Below are 14,138 nucleotides of genomic sequence, written 5' to 3' on the forward strand. Positions count from 1 at the left end.
GCTGGTTTTATGCCGCTTATTAGTTCATAACTTAAGACTTGCAAGTTGGAAGCTTAGGAGCTTAGAAGCTTATAGTGTGTGGCATGCAAATTAACCATTTGCTTCCACACTAAGTCACCCAGCTCTGGTTGCTACTGTAGAATTTAGTTACCCAAATTTATCTTTATTTCCATATTCATAATTTTTTTGCAGTTATTTTCTCGTAAAATACTGGTAAAATCTTTCTTGTTGACCTTAGAAATAAAATAAACGCCTACTCACCGATCAGCTACACTGCAAAACCAATTATAATATGGTGCTGCAAAAGCAGCTCTGCCCATCAGAATATGTGGAGTTTTCCTGTGATGTCTGACACCTGGCAGCAACTTTGGGTGCTGGGTTGGTCTTGTTCTGGTGCATCCCAAAGATGCTCATTTGGATCAGGATCTGGGCCGGTTTGACGGTCGGATCAAAACATAGGGGCTCTTTTTTGTGTTCTTCAGCCATTCCTGAGGTTGGGTTTGGGGTGAGGGCAAGGTCTCTGAGTAGAACACTGCATCGTAACAAGACAATCAATGTTGTTCACTTCACCTGTCAATGCTTTTAATGGTTGTGGCTGAGCAGTGTATAAATTGTGCTTATTCAGGGATTTTAGCCATTAGAAAGGTCATGACCCCCACTGACATCCTAAGACTGAATACAACACATTCTGCACATACGCACATTCCTGAGATGTCTAATTATAAACAAGAGCGTGCTGTTTCCCTCCAGAATGACATCACAGAGTTTTGTTAAATCTGGTTCTCTCTTTACATGCAACACAAGTCTGCGTAGATTGCCTCCCCCACATATTCCTACTTGCCTTTTTTAAGACACTTGCTCTTTGTCCCCCCCCCTCCCTCTCTTCCTCACCCTCTGTCTCATTAGGCAGCATCTCATTTTGAGGAGGAGAGCGTTAAGCCAATCAGAGAGGGGAAGAAAGAGCAGAGGAAGGAGGGAGAAGGAGAGAGGGAAAGACGGCGAGGTTGCAGAAGGAAGAGGGCAGAGATGGAGTGAGTGAGAGAGGTGGTGAGAGAGAGAGAGAGAGAGACACGCGAAGGAAAAGAGAGGGAGATGGATGGAGGGAGAGAGGGAAAGAGGGAGGGTGAAAGAATAAATAGCTCTGGCGCACTCGTCCCCCATTACCCCGGGAGGGCACTGTCGCCATGGCAATGTGGCAGAAAAAGGATAGCACAAGCATGATGAGCTTCTACACGCGCAATTTTATAAATGAAAACTGTGATTCACACATGTATCTGCCCACATTAACAGTTTCATGGAGACATATTTGACAAGTTCATACTTTCACGGGCAGAAAGCACGCCGTCTTAAACTCTACAACAATCATTTATACACAGGCATGCACACGCATTAACAATTTGCCAGTTTGCAGATCGTCAAAGCCTGCATAACAGAGAAATAACCGAGACAAAGGAAGCCGTGGAGGGAGATTACAGCATAAAAGACAGGCAGTCAACACAAAACAAGAAGGTGAAGAAAAGGCACCGGAGAAGAAAATAACAAAGGAGAACAAGAAAGCAGTTTTTTAAATACCTAATCAAGTATCACTGTTGCCTGCTGTGTTGCCTTACAATAGACTTTATTGGATTATGATGCGCATTTCCTTTAACTTGTTTTTTTTTCTTCTTACCTCCTTTTTTCTCACTAATCTATAAAACAGTTCAGTAAACCCAGCATTAACTGATTATTTTGGCTCCACTTGGGGGAAGCCAAAAACAATATTGACAAATTATCACTTCCGTAACTTGTTATAGCTAATGCATCAGCAAGCAGTTGCCAATTTATGCACCCAGAAGATGCAAAGCAGGACTAATGTTCATTTGAAATGTTTTTTTGTTTGTGTGTTTGTTTGTCCACCTGATGAATGCTAGTGTTACGGATTCAAATATTGGGAATGGATACAGGAGGAAAACCAAAATAACCACACTGGTCCGGCCGGGTCAAGTCAAACGATGATTTAATGAACACACGCGTGGGAGATGGACACCATACACAGACAGCATCAGATCTCAAAATGGTGGAGCCTTGATCAAACTCTTATAGCCTCTAGTGGCCCCCACCTAATCATCAGAGCCTAAACATTCTTTCTCACACAGCGCCTAAGCTACGACCTTGGCTCCCTGTTTATCTGCTCCTGATGAAATGGGGCAGTATGCTCTGTTCTCTTCTAATCAGACAAATGAGACGATGACTTTCTGTGAACAGTATTTCTTATAACTCAGCAGTATAATGCATCATAAAACAATATCATTCATTCACAATAAATCAACAGTCTAATGTAATGCAAATCAGTTTACCAAATGTAATAATTATCACCTTCTTCTAGTTCAGGAGCATAATGCAAACTAAAACTACATAATAATTCACAATCTTTAATTAGGGGTCTAACATGGCATAAAATAATATCATAATCCCACAATTCCCCCTGATGAGCTCTTTAGACATAAAGAGCTCACTTACACCCTGCAATCCAGTGTTACCGGGTTCATTTCTCCTTACTCCTTAGGCCCTTTGTCCCCCTGTTGGGTGAACCATATGTGAGATGACCTCTGTGTTTGCGCAGTTCAGATGCAAGAAAAACTTTTATTACAACAACAACAGTAGGTACAGATGATACTCCCATCACTCCCCAGTTCTCCCACAGCTTTATTTCGGTGCTACCTTATACCCTCCAAACGTACTCGGACTAGAACCTCTGTCCGAGGAGCTTTTAACCTTTATTTTATTGCTGTAGGCACCAATGTCTTCCAGTCGGGTGATCCTCGGCTCTTGTTTCCTTCAACATCAGGGGTTAGACAACCCTTCAGTCGTTGCACAGATCAGGGGATTATTCTGCCCCGATTTCAAACAATGATCTGTGTATTCTGGGATCACAGCTGTGTTCCCCAGGAAAAGGAACAGAAAGGTGTTCTCCTTATGACCAACAGCCTCTCGAACGTCGTTGGTGTGGTGTTCCTGGATTTCCGTCAACCCCTTCATGGTTATTGCTGTGTTTATGGGATCCATCCTTTTTAGGTGACTAACTGGAGCCCAAAATGCCATGACACTTGAACCCAGTTGATGTTTCAGCAGTCACCGTGTCTGTCTCTGCTGCCAAGGATCCTCGTATATCTGTGACCTCGTCTGGTGTCTGTTCCTTTCTCTGTAAGAGACAGAAAACCAAAACACCTCTCTTCCTAGCTCTAACAATCTAATGTTGCTGTCTACTGATCTTTTGGTGGTTCAGAATTTGTTTAGAATATTCAGAATGTCTCAAGGACTTATCCTAATTTAGTGTATGTGTGTGTAAGCGTGTTTGCATTTAGCCTGCTGCACTCAAGGCATTTCCTACACTTTATCAGTCCGGACTATCGCCGAACGAAGCTTATGACCTTCAAAAGACCGAGTGCCAACTCATTATAAGCACATTTGCAAGATATGTATGAAAATGATTAAAACCACTCATTCTAATAAAAGACATCAAAGACAAAGCAGCCATTTCTAATTCTAACATGTGTCCATTCAATGAAGCTAGAAAATTAAAAGAACAGGTTAGTGACCTCATATCTTAGAAAGTATCAGACTTTCTCCTGTCCAGTGTCGTTGCTCCAGTCTTGTTATTCTGTGTTAGGGAATGAAATCAATTTAATTGTCATGTTAGATCTGTTCAACTCCTGGCTCCGCCCAGAGCCTGCGTCTTCACAATTGTCTACAAACAAAACCTGTATTAATATGAACTTCACTTCAACATGAACTTGTTGACTACTTTTGACACCTGTAGATAGAAGATTAACATGGGGTTATAACAATCACTGTAATACAAATGTTAATATGTCAATAGCTTCAATAAATGTTCAATGCAATGCTTGTTATATGATTCTGATGTAACAATAATGCTGATGCTAAAATAACAGTAAAACACACCCCTTTTTATCCCTCACTGACCACCGCAGGGGCCTCTATGTTTTGATTCAGCCATGAAGCTCACCTGATTCATCACTGAGCCCCACCGGCACTGGCATTTGACAGGGTGGTGCTGCATATTCTTCCTTTAATGTCACTATTTTCAATCTGTTAATTAGAGTGCTTAAACATGAAGTAGACTACGTCCACTACAAGTCAATACAACTGTGAATGTGGCCAATTATCAATCTATTACCAATCAATAACAAAAAATAGCTTTTATTTTATGCATGCTTTTAGTCAACCACTCACCCACAGGATCTCCAATCCCAGAAAATTCCTTCTCCTCATTTAATGAGTCTGTCCTCCTTCCATGCCCTGGTAACTGGTCCATCCAGAGCTGTATCATTATGAAATATACATACAACAAGCCAAACCACACCTTGGTCACACCAACCCTTTTCCGCCCTGAAAATGTCCAACGCCATCTTAGTCTGGACTGTCAAAGGTGATTTTAACGCTGATTGTTCCGACAATCCATTTATAACATTTCCTGGTCAGATTAGCCAATCCCTGCACTGGAATAAACATAATCAACATGATCAACATTTTTCCTGCGTGTTTTTTCACCATCTTATTGATTCCAATGCTCCATCCTTATGTGGTTTGCTGCATTATGTTTATCTAGAACTCCACTCTGTCTCTAAATGTTTGAAGAATTTTTCATGTTTGGGGTCAAGTTTTAAGAATTTGACCATACGTGAAATTAATGGTGTTATTGTAACATGGTAGACTAGTGTGCCTGTGTTAATTCAGCTCCATATTATTGTGTGAAGTTGCACTGGGTTGTGAGTGGTTTTTTGTGTGTGTGTCACATTTTTGGTTAGCCAATGGCTGGAATGGGGTTGGACTAATTAGAGGCAGGTGTACTTGATTGCACTGATACCCTGGTCTACTTATAGCCCACACTACAAACACTGCTGTGTCATTTTGTCTCTCTGTGCATGTATGTAATGTGATAATCTGATATTTTTGGGATTAATGGGTTTTGCGCTATGAATTTTATACTCAACGTGTCATTTTGTCTCTCTGTGCAGGCCAGGGCCTATTATATGCCACAGCCTAAAGACAGCATAGTTACACAGGTTTCAGTGATCACTGGCTATATGCTTTCAGGGTAGTGGGTCTCCAAGGACAACTTCTACCCCTGTTCAAGGCAACATGTGGAGTGCAACTAGCCGTGTGGCATAGCTGACTCTAGCCTTGGGACTGTGTGTTTTTATTTGATTCCTGAATGGGACACTGGACTGTTTTATCTTTTATCTCTTGATATTTTTGTCACTAAATTATCTTTTAGAATTTTATTGACTGTCATCGTTTTGCCCACGACTGAGACGGTTGGTCAGACCTAAAATCTTTCTTTGGGTGTGTTACATTATCACCCCCATCGGGGCTTACCTTTCCCACTTCTGATGATATTCCTCCCTATTCTTTGCAAGTACCCGCTTTTGGTGGCGAGAAACTGTTGGTGTGGTCAAGTGGGCGCTGTAAACACAAAAGCTCAGGACAGAACAGTTATCAGTCACGTACTTCATACAAAATTAGCATATATTGAATTTCATATTGATCCTCTGGGTGTAATGGTACATTTTAATTTTAATTTATCAAAGCTAAACACAATAATTTTTCTTTATTTTGCTCTTGTTCTTGTGCAGCACCACATGCCCCTGTCGGTTCTATCTTACTTTTCTAAATTATTGACTATTTCAATGGAGAACCTAAATGACGTGGACCAAGGTTTGTCATTACATATCTCTATTTTGAATGTGACAGTCTATCATTCCCCTGTTATTCATACACAGCAAATTCAAAAGTGTTAAATGCTTTGGTGTTAGTAGTCTTAGAGTTAATTTTACTCTAAGTAGAGTCACATTATTTTAATGTAACTCTGAGGTGTAAAATGATAGTAGTTAAAATCGAGTGTTAAAAATGAGTGTTTCTATTTCAAATCTGGAGGTGTTACAATGGAAACATTAACTCTTGACCTCTTAACTCTGAACTCCTGCAGGGGCTATGACACCAATAGAGTAAATTCACAGACTCCGCCCCCAGCACGGCGCCAATCGAAGCTGAAGTGAAGCCGTTTCAAAACATTTTGCTCTACATATTTGAGTTGTTTGCCATGCTTGGTAAGTCATGTTTTCAAAGATTGTTTCAATTATTGTTATTAGCTTTTACTTCTGTGGCTCTTTGGAGTTGAGACAAAGCTGTGTGAAAGGCATTAGCCATGTTGCTCGCTGATAGCATAATATTCTGTTTTAGCTAGCTGAAAGGTATTGTTTGTGGGCAAATACCACAGCCTTGAAAAAAGCTTGCATGTGAATTTTCAGTCAAATTTCTTGGTCAAATACACTTAAAACAATGTCTAGAATGTGAAATGTTGATATAATGGTGCTACTTGAAGCCTGAAAACGATCTCCCATAAAAAACGAGCAAACAGCAGTAGCAGATGTCCTGACTGGGTTCTACGTTAGCATTTAGATTCCTCCAGAGTTTTGTGCACACGGTTTTAGGTAAAAATGAAAAAGGTTTAGGTTTTACATTTAGTTCAGTATTACCTGTTGTCTGTGTCCTTGTCTTTTGGGAAAATACTTTACACAAGTAATGTCTCAAAGAGGATTCCTTTTATTTTATTATTTATTTATTTTTTTTTACTGTGCTGTAATTGATTTGTGCCATTAATTAGTGTCAACTAATTTTTATTCAATCTCCACATAGGATATGCTTGTGAAGATGGAATATGGGGGAGAGCAGAAGTGCGTTGAAGTTCCACAAAGTGATGAATGAAGGACATGCATATTGTATTTTGTATTTATTGAAATAAGTGATGAGAATGCTGTTATCTGCATTTACCAGCTCACCTATGTCAGACCTTTTGATAAACGAAATTCTAATGAAAGTGAGAACATGTACACTGTTACATCTTTCAGAAAATGTTTTGAAATTGTGGTGCACAGTTCAGAATAAATGTTTTTCAAAAACCATTGCGTCTTTTTAGTAAATGTTTATTTCCAAAAGAAATTTCTAGAGGTTCAGAACAGTAAAATTCCCGCTTTTTAGAATTAATTAGAAGATAACTCTTACGTAGCCAAACTAAAATACTCTTTGAGAGTTAATATATAACCTCTTAACACCAAGTGTCAAATTATCAACTCCAGAGAGATTTGGTGTTTAACACTAAATCAGAGTTAACATACCAACTCTCCAAAAAGAGTCAAATTAACACTCTCTGGTGTGGACCCATATAGACACTTTAAAAGTGTTGAAATCAAATCTGACAGTGTTAATTTGGACATGCTGGATTTGCTGTGTAGGTATCAATAGAGTTTTTTCTTGCTTTTTCTATCAAAATTGATTAACTTTTTACAGTGGCCTGCTATGGTTAATAATAACATGTTCAGTCTTGAGTGAAATCAAAGCTTCTCTTCACTTTAGCATTTAACATTCCCAACAATATAATGTGCTGCATTAATCGAAACACAGCTAATAAAACCCAATTTTCTTAATGGAAACATCAGTAGCTCAAAATTAGCAACCAAAGGGTTAAGTCTGCAGTTCACACTCATGTGACGCTGCAGCCTCCCCCCTTAGCCTCTGTCCTCCTACTCCTGCAAAAACAAAACAAAGCGAGACAAAACATCCACCCTTCTTTTACAGGCGAGGTGAATTGTTTGTAGACATGTACTAATCCTAAAGTCGGTATCGTTTTTGTCTCAGTATCAAGTCAGTTAAAACTTTTAGTCGTCAGTCCATCACAGTCCAGTCACATGCATACATTCACACACATTCATACCAGATATTACTGATAATGGAGTCTCACACGCAACCTATTCGAGGCTCCATCACCAGCAAGATGACGTCATCATTTTAAAGGAAAAACAGTTCCTTGTTTTTTGGACTGGATTGACTCGCTGCAATCCTTTTAGGTTCAGGACTTCTCATGTGATCAATGTCCCATATAAGTGAATTTCTCCAGAGCCCATTATAATTATGGAGAAAAATACTTTGCGACTGTTTCTAGTAATCATGTTTTATAGCGCTTTAAAGTTCAATCTCTCAGGCCTGGATTAAAGAGCTGATTTGTTAAATCAGGAACTCACAAAATACCAAAATATCACCACCGGTGGATCACTCCTCTCAGATGTTCTTATTTCAGTGCACTGTAACAAAAGCAAAGACAAACGTAACCAATAAAATACTCATATAATAACAAATACTGGGGCCCGTTGGAAACATGTCCAAGCATAAAACCATCTTTCTCTCTCTTAGAGAAAGAAAACAATCCAAACCTCACTGATAAAATCAACCTAGTGTTAAGCAAAACCCAAAATCAACCAAAACTTCACCAGAAAGTTTTTCTCTGTCCAGGGACAATATTGTGTAAGCATACAGGTACCGTAACTTCTTTTTGCACTGACAAAAACATGTTGGACTTATTTCAGTCAATAGTGGACCCTAGTTGCACACAAATGTTTTGCTTTGGTAGAAACTTAAACAACTGAGTTAAATCAACACAACCTTTTCATATTCAGTAAACCTGTGCATTTTGAGTTCATATTACACGATTAAGACATGTTCAGATGGAGTAAGTTGAGCTCCTGGAATATTTTAATCCTTCACAATTTTGTCATTTTATTTCAACACTATTCAATAACTTTTATCCAAATTCTACTTGGTCCCTTAAATACTACATGTTGTCTTCATATTGCCTACGGTTCAACAAAGTCTAAATTCTGATTACCATAAAAATTGAATGGGTCTACAACAACTACCATCCTCCTATCTTTATCCTGATTGCACGAGGGCTGGGAAATAACTCTAAAGTGATAGGTTACGAGGCAGGGTGCACCCCGAACCGGTCACCAGTCTATCACCTAGAAACAAACAACCATTTACACTTACATTCACGGATAATTTAGAATCATCAATTAACCTAACTCTAATAGCTTCATGACTTTTCACTGTGGCAGGAAACCAGAATACCCAGAGAGAAACCACTGCAAACTAACCAGACTGTGGACCTGCACCCAGGACCTTCTTACTGTGGAGCAACAGCACTCACCAGCATGCCAACAATGTAGGAAATACAGGGAAGCTATGATTTCCTGTTGAATTTTGTACAAATCTTTAAAGCCTGAGGCAATTGTGTTAAATACATGTAGGATGCTTACATAAATCCGAGGGCTGGCCCCCTTTTCTTCTTTTTATTTTATATTTTATTATTGTTATTATTTTTATTTTTATTTATTTATTTTTAGTGTGTTCCTCCTTCAATTAAATCTCAATCACAAAAATGTGGCGCTCCGAAATAAGGCTCACACCGTTAATTCATCATTTTCACTCTGTACCACTGCTCCTTATCAGGCTGTGTGAAGCACAGTAAACAATTCAGTCGAGGCCTTAAGCCATAAACAGACATCACTCACAGACATTGTTTTCATAACCAAACTGCTCCAGACCCTGTCCCCTAAATCTACACAAATGCCCTCTGGGTGACATGAAATGCATTTAACCAATTAACAATCAATGGCTTCTTGTTGCTGTAACAAATTCTGTATTTGGACATTTGTGTGCAGCATTTTGCGTATCAGCATAGCATTTGTTAGTAAAGCATTCTTCATTGCAGCAGCATGTGTGTATCACTCTTCATTGCACAAACATGTGTGTGTGTGTGTGTGTGTGTGTGTGTGTGTGTGTGGATCACTTCTCAGTGAATTGAATCAGCATTTCGATTTGTGTGCATGTGTGTGTGTCATTTCTCAGTCAATCAACAAGTGCATATGTGTTCATATGTGTGTTTCTCTTGCTTCTGAGTCAGTGTATGTAGATGTGTGTGTTTGTGTGTGTGTGTGTTTGTGTTCATCACCTTCCTGTTCTGGTATTCTGGGTAAACCATGGCCTGAAGCGTGCTCTGGGGTCCTGCTCTCCTCCTTTTCAGTCCGTTTGGGTCCATTGGTGCTGCTGCCCAAAGTTCTCTCCATACTGGTTCTGGCCCCAATTGAGGCAGTCCTTTTCTCCAGTGTCCTGCATCTTCTCCTTAACTTGACCCTTTTTGCTTCTGTAGGTCTTTCAGGGTTTGCTCCTGGTGTTGGAGCTTCTCGTCAGGTTTGACAACCTCCTGCTCCAGCAAGCTCCGGCCTGATTTTAAGTCCTGTATCTGGGACTCTAAGCCTGACTGATAGGTTCGATTAGCAGCCAGCTCCTCCTGAGGCATGCTCAGTTTCTGCTCTGATGTCTTGAGCTCTCACTGAGGGCAGAAACCTCCGAGTCTTTTCCGTACACGTCAGATTGAAGTTTATTGATGTTTTCCTTGCTTTGCTCCACGGCCTTCTGCAGCTCTGCTGTTCGGCTCTTCTCAGAGGTCAGCTCCTGGCTGCCCCGACACCTGTGCCTTCAGCTTATGTTCTTCTGCTGCTTTTGTCCAATCTGAGGTGCCTTCTGACCTCAGTTACTCCTCGTGTCTCTGGCACGCCCTTTTTGCTGCCCGATCATCCGTGTTGGTCCATCACTGTCCTGCACAGTTTTAATGCAGAGTTGTTAAGGTCAGCATTCTTTTGCTCGGCCTCACTTTTCATCCGGGCTTAATAGGCGTCTCGTCACAGCTCTGTCAGCTGAAGCTGTCTGGAAATCTCCCCCGTGTAGTGAAACGGGCCTTGGATTTAACGTTCTCCGTCTCCGCTGCATGAGATCTCTTTCCTGCAGCACTGTTGACATTCTCAGGCTGTTGTTGTGAGTCCAGCTGCTGTAGCATTTGGTCAGGGTCACATCAAAGATGGTAGAAGGGAGAGCAAAGATGGTAGAGGGGAGAGCAGGAGTCCAGGTCAGCCTCGGCTTTCCGGGCTGACAAAGCAGCCTGTAATTAAGCATAAAGAGAAAAAACAAAAACAAAACAAAAACAGACGAACAGGAAAATGATGTTGTTTGAAAATAATGTTGTTTTGGCCATGTTATTCAGAGAGGGGCCAGGCCCTGTGTCAGCCTTCTCCCCCCCTTTTTTTGTTTTTTCTCAATATATAATCAAGTCATAACCCACCAAGTTGACAGGACAACACAGGTACACGTTAAAATTCTTAAGATCATGTTTAATAATTCAAAAAAGGAATTTTATTTTATTCAGTAATCTCTTGTATTAATCAATCACAGGAACACATGTCACAATTTGACTCTTTTAACCACTAAATTTGTTGTTTCATCACTGGTTTGTGATTTACCAGTGTCTGTCTTTTTGAAGTCAAGTTGTTGTCCTGCAACCCAGAGAGTTTAATTGTTAGTAGTGGATAGACTTTATCATTTAACATCAGGTGTATGTTAAGTTTCGCTGCTTTAACCTTGCTTGAAAATTTTCACGTGTTCATGAGTGTAAGCTGTTTCTTCATTGCGTGTATGTGCGTTTGTGGGTGGGTTATTTTAACTTTTTTTTTTTTTTTTTTTTTCTCAAGCAAGGCATTTCTCCAATTGTATGTGTTTTTAATTTTGTTTCCCAAATTTTGATTTCCCACCTTAAATAACAGCATTCCATGTCTTCAGCCAGGAATTAGAGCTTGCTTGTGAGATTCAGGGACACATGGTGCCAAAAACAATTCAGTGAAAAACTTGCCTGAAAATTTCCAGTGATGGTAACCGATAACTGGAGGAGAAGATGTCCTTTAAGCTTCTTTTTCGGTTATGGACAAAGTGAGAGGTCAAACTGTAAAATTTTGAGCCAGAGCTTGGCATGTGTGTCGTCCCAATTTTGTTAATCTATCCTTTTGCTGCTGTACTCAGGTTTCCAGGTTGAGAGAAATCCACCTGTATTAAGAGACTAAAACATTCATTTACTATTTTTCTTACAACATCCATTTGGTTCATCTGCCTAGATTTTACTCTCTCTCTTGGTGCATAGTTCACACAGTCAGGCAGTTGCCTTTTATGGGCATGCAAGTTTCCGGTCACTTACCCCCAGCAGCTGCGAAGCCGTCTCTCCCATATCAAAACTCAGCCAAACATTAAACATTCACCGTAGTGATTTAAAACTTTATTTGTAATATTGTAATCAGCAAAATCAGCGTTTTAATTACAGGCATGTATCATTGTTTGCAAATCATACTTATAAAACTCAATAACACGCTAAACAGGAAGTCCTCTGTGGGCTTCACAGCAACCACCTCATTTGCATGTTCACACACTATCTAAAAATAGCTCGCAGCACACTGTCGTCACACACAGCCTCGTTTCACACTCAACTCTATATTATATTACAAAGACGTCTTATATTTACAATCACTCTCAGGCCTGAAAGTTTTAGCGCCTACACAATTTTGACAAATTTAAGATAACGGGTCCAACCGAAGAAAGTCCAACTTTTTTGTAATCAATTAACCAGTATCAGACTCGAACTGTATCTGGCCTCATCTCTAAAGTCCCTACCTCAATTTAAAGTGCCCAAAAAAGCGCAGATAAGGAGACTCGAACTCCTAGTTATTCTGGAGTGCCCCAAGCTCCACAGTGACCAACTGAACTAACCCTGTTCGCCGACAGGTCAAGGTCGCGCGTCCGCGGCCAGGAGGGAGCGTAACCTCCGGGCTATGCGCCTCTTAGTGGACTCTAACCACCGTTCTAACAAAATTTATAATACTTTTAAACCGCCGTCAACCCTCTAAAACAAGAGTATGACCGACGCAGATGCAACGTTATGGACAATGGAGCCTCTAACTCTCAACATGGCCAACACAGATGCAATCCTTTAAACCAATGGAGACTCTAACTCACAAAATGACCAATTCCCTATCCAACTACCTGAGACTCTAACTCAGTATTATTTTCCTTTACCTTGGGACTCTAACCCAGTATTATTACCTTTACCTGAGACTCTAACTCAGTATTATTACTTTATCTTGGGACTCTAACCCAGTATTATTACTTGTAACCTTACTTCAAGTTTCAAAACTCATGAGATTTTTCATCAAAATCAAAACAGACACCCACCGGCAACTTTTACTGAATAGACATTTAATTTCATCGTCCAATTCAGCACACTTCGGATAAAATCAACAGGCCTGTGCCTACCTCTTTTATAAAGGCGCCTGTCCACTCAGTTCGATTGCCGGATAATGTCTGCCCGTCTGACCACCTCGGACCGTCCAAGCCTCCAAAACTTCCATCCCAATACCACAGGACGAGCCCCCAAAACTGTTACGGATTCAAATATTGGGAATGGATACAGGAGGAAAACCAAAATAACCACACTGGTCCGGCCGGGTCAAGTCAAACGATGATTTAATGAACACACGCGTGGGAGATGGACACCATACACAGACAGCATCAGATCTCAAAATGGTGGAGCCTTGATCAAACTCTTATAGCCTCTAGTGGCCCCCACCTAATCATCAGAGCCTAAACATTCTTTCTCACACAGCGCCTAAGCTACGACCTTGGCTCCCTGTTTATCTGCTCCTGATGAAATGGGGCAGTATGCTCTGTTCTCTTCTAATCAGACAAATGAGACGATGACTTTCTGTGAACAGTATTTCTTATAACTCAGCAGTATAATGCATCATAAAACAATATCATTCATTCACAATAAATCAACAGTCTAATGTAATGCAAATCAGTTTACCAAATGTAATAATTATCACCTTCTTCTAGTTCAGGAGCATAATGCAAACTAAAACTACATAATAATTCACAATCTTTAATTAGGGGTCTAACATGGCATAAAATAATATCATAATCCCACACTAGCTTAATATTTAATCATTTTTTTTGCTCCTCCGTGATGCCCGACAGCTCTTGAGGGAAGTTTCTCTAGGCGGTCAACATTTTGCTGACTCTGTGTGTGGTGCACAGCAGGTAGCATACAGCAGGTATATCAGGAATTCCCAAGCTGACACCACAACAGGAACAAAACTGATGAAGTTGCCAGAAATACTCCTGTGATGGTGATTTTCACAGCCCCACGACTGAAATAACAGGTTGTTAATCTTCATCACCCTCATAAATCCAACATACAGATTTATGGTTTCATACTCTCCCACATCAGCACTATACTTTATTTCTGTTTCACTCTCTGGATTTACAAAAAACTTTAGGTTTGTTTAGTGAAGTTCTAAATAATTGTATGCACAACTGGTTTAGACTTGTACTGCTCTGCTTGTATGTATGTTGAGTTCTTCCTCAAT

At 40.2% G+C, this 14,138-nt stretch overlaps 1 protein-coding gene and 1 long non-coding RNA gene across 2 annotated transcripts in view; one reads left to right on the top strand and one right to left on the bottom strand.

Annotated features, from left to right (window-relative positions):
- ldb1b (LIM-domain binding 1b) overlaps window positions 1–14,138 on the bottom strand; it is a 39,722-nt gene that overhangs the window by 24,142 nt on the left and 1,442 nt on the right. The gene's annotated exons all lie outside the window — the stretch shown is intronic.
- On the top strand, window positions 1,903–13,343 carry LOC146516388 (uncharacterized). Its single transcript, XR_014874715.1, has 2 exons — window positions 1,903–6,110; window positions 6,700–13,343. It is a non-coding gene; the product is annotated as an uncharacterized LOC146516388 (long non-coding RNA).

The sequence above is a fragment of the Neolamprologus multifasciatus genome, chromosome 6 (assembly GCF_963576455.1).
Source record: "Neolamprologus multifasciatus chromosome 6, fNeoMul1.2, whole genome shotgun sequence".
NCBI lineage: Eukaryota > Metazoa > Chordata > Actinopteri > Cichliformes > Cichlidae > Neolamprologus > Neolamprologus multifasciatus.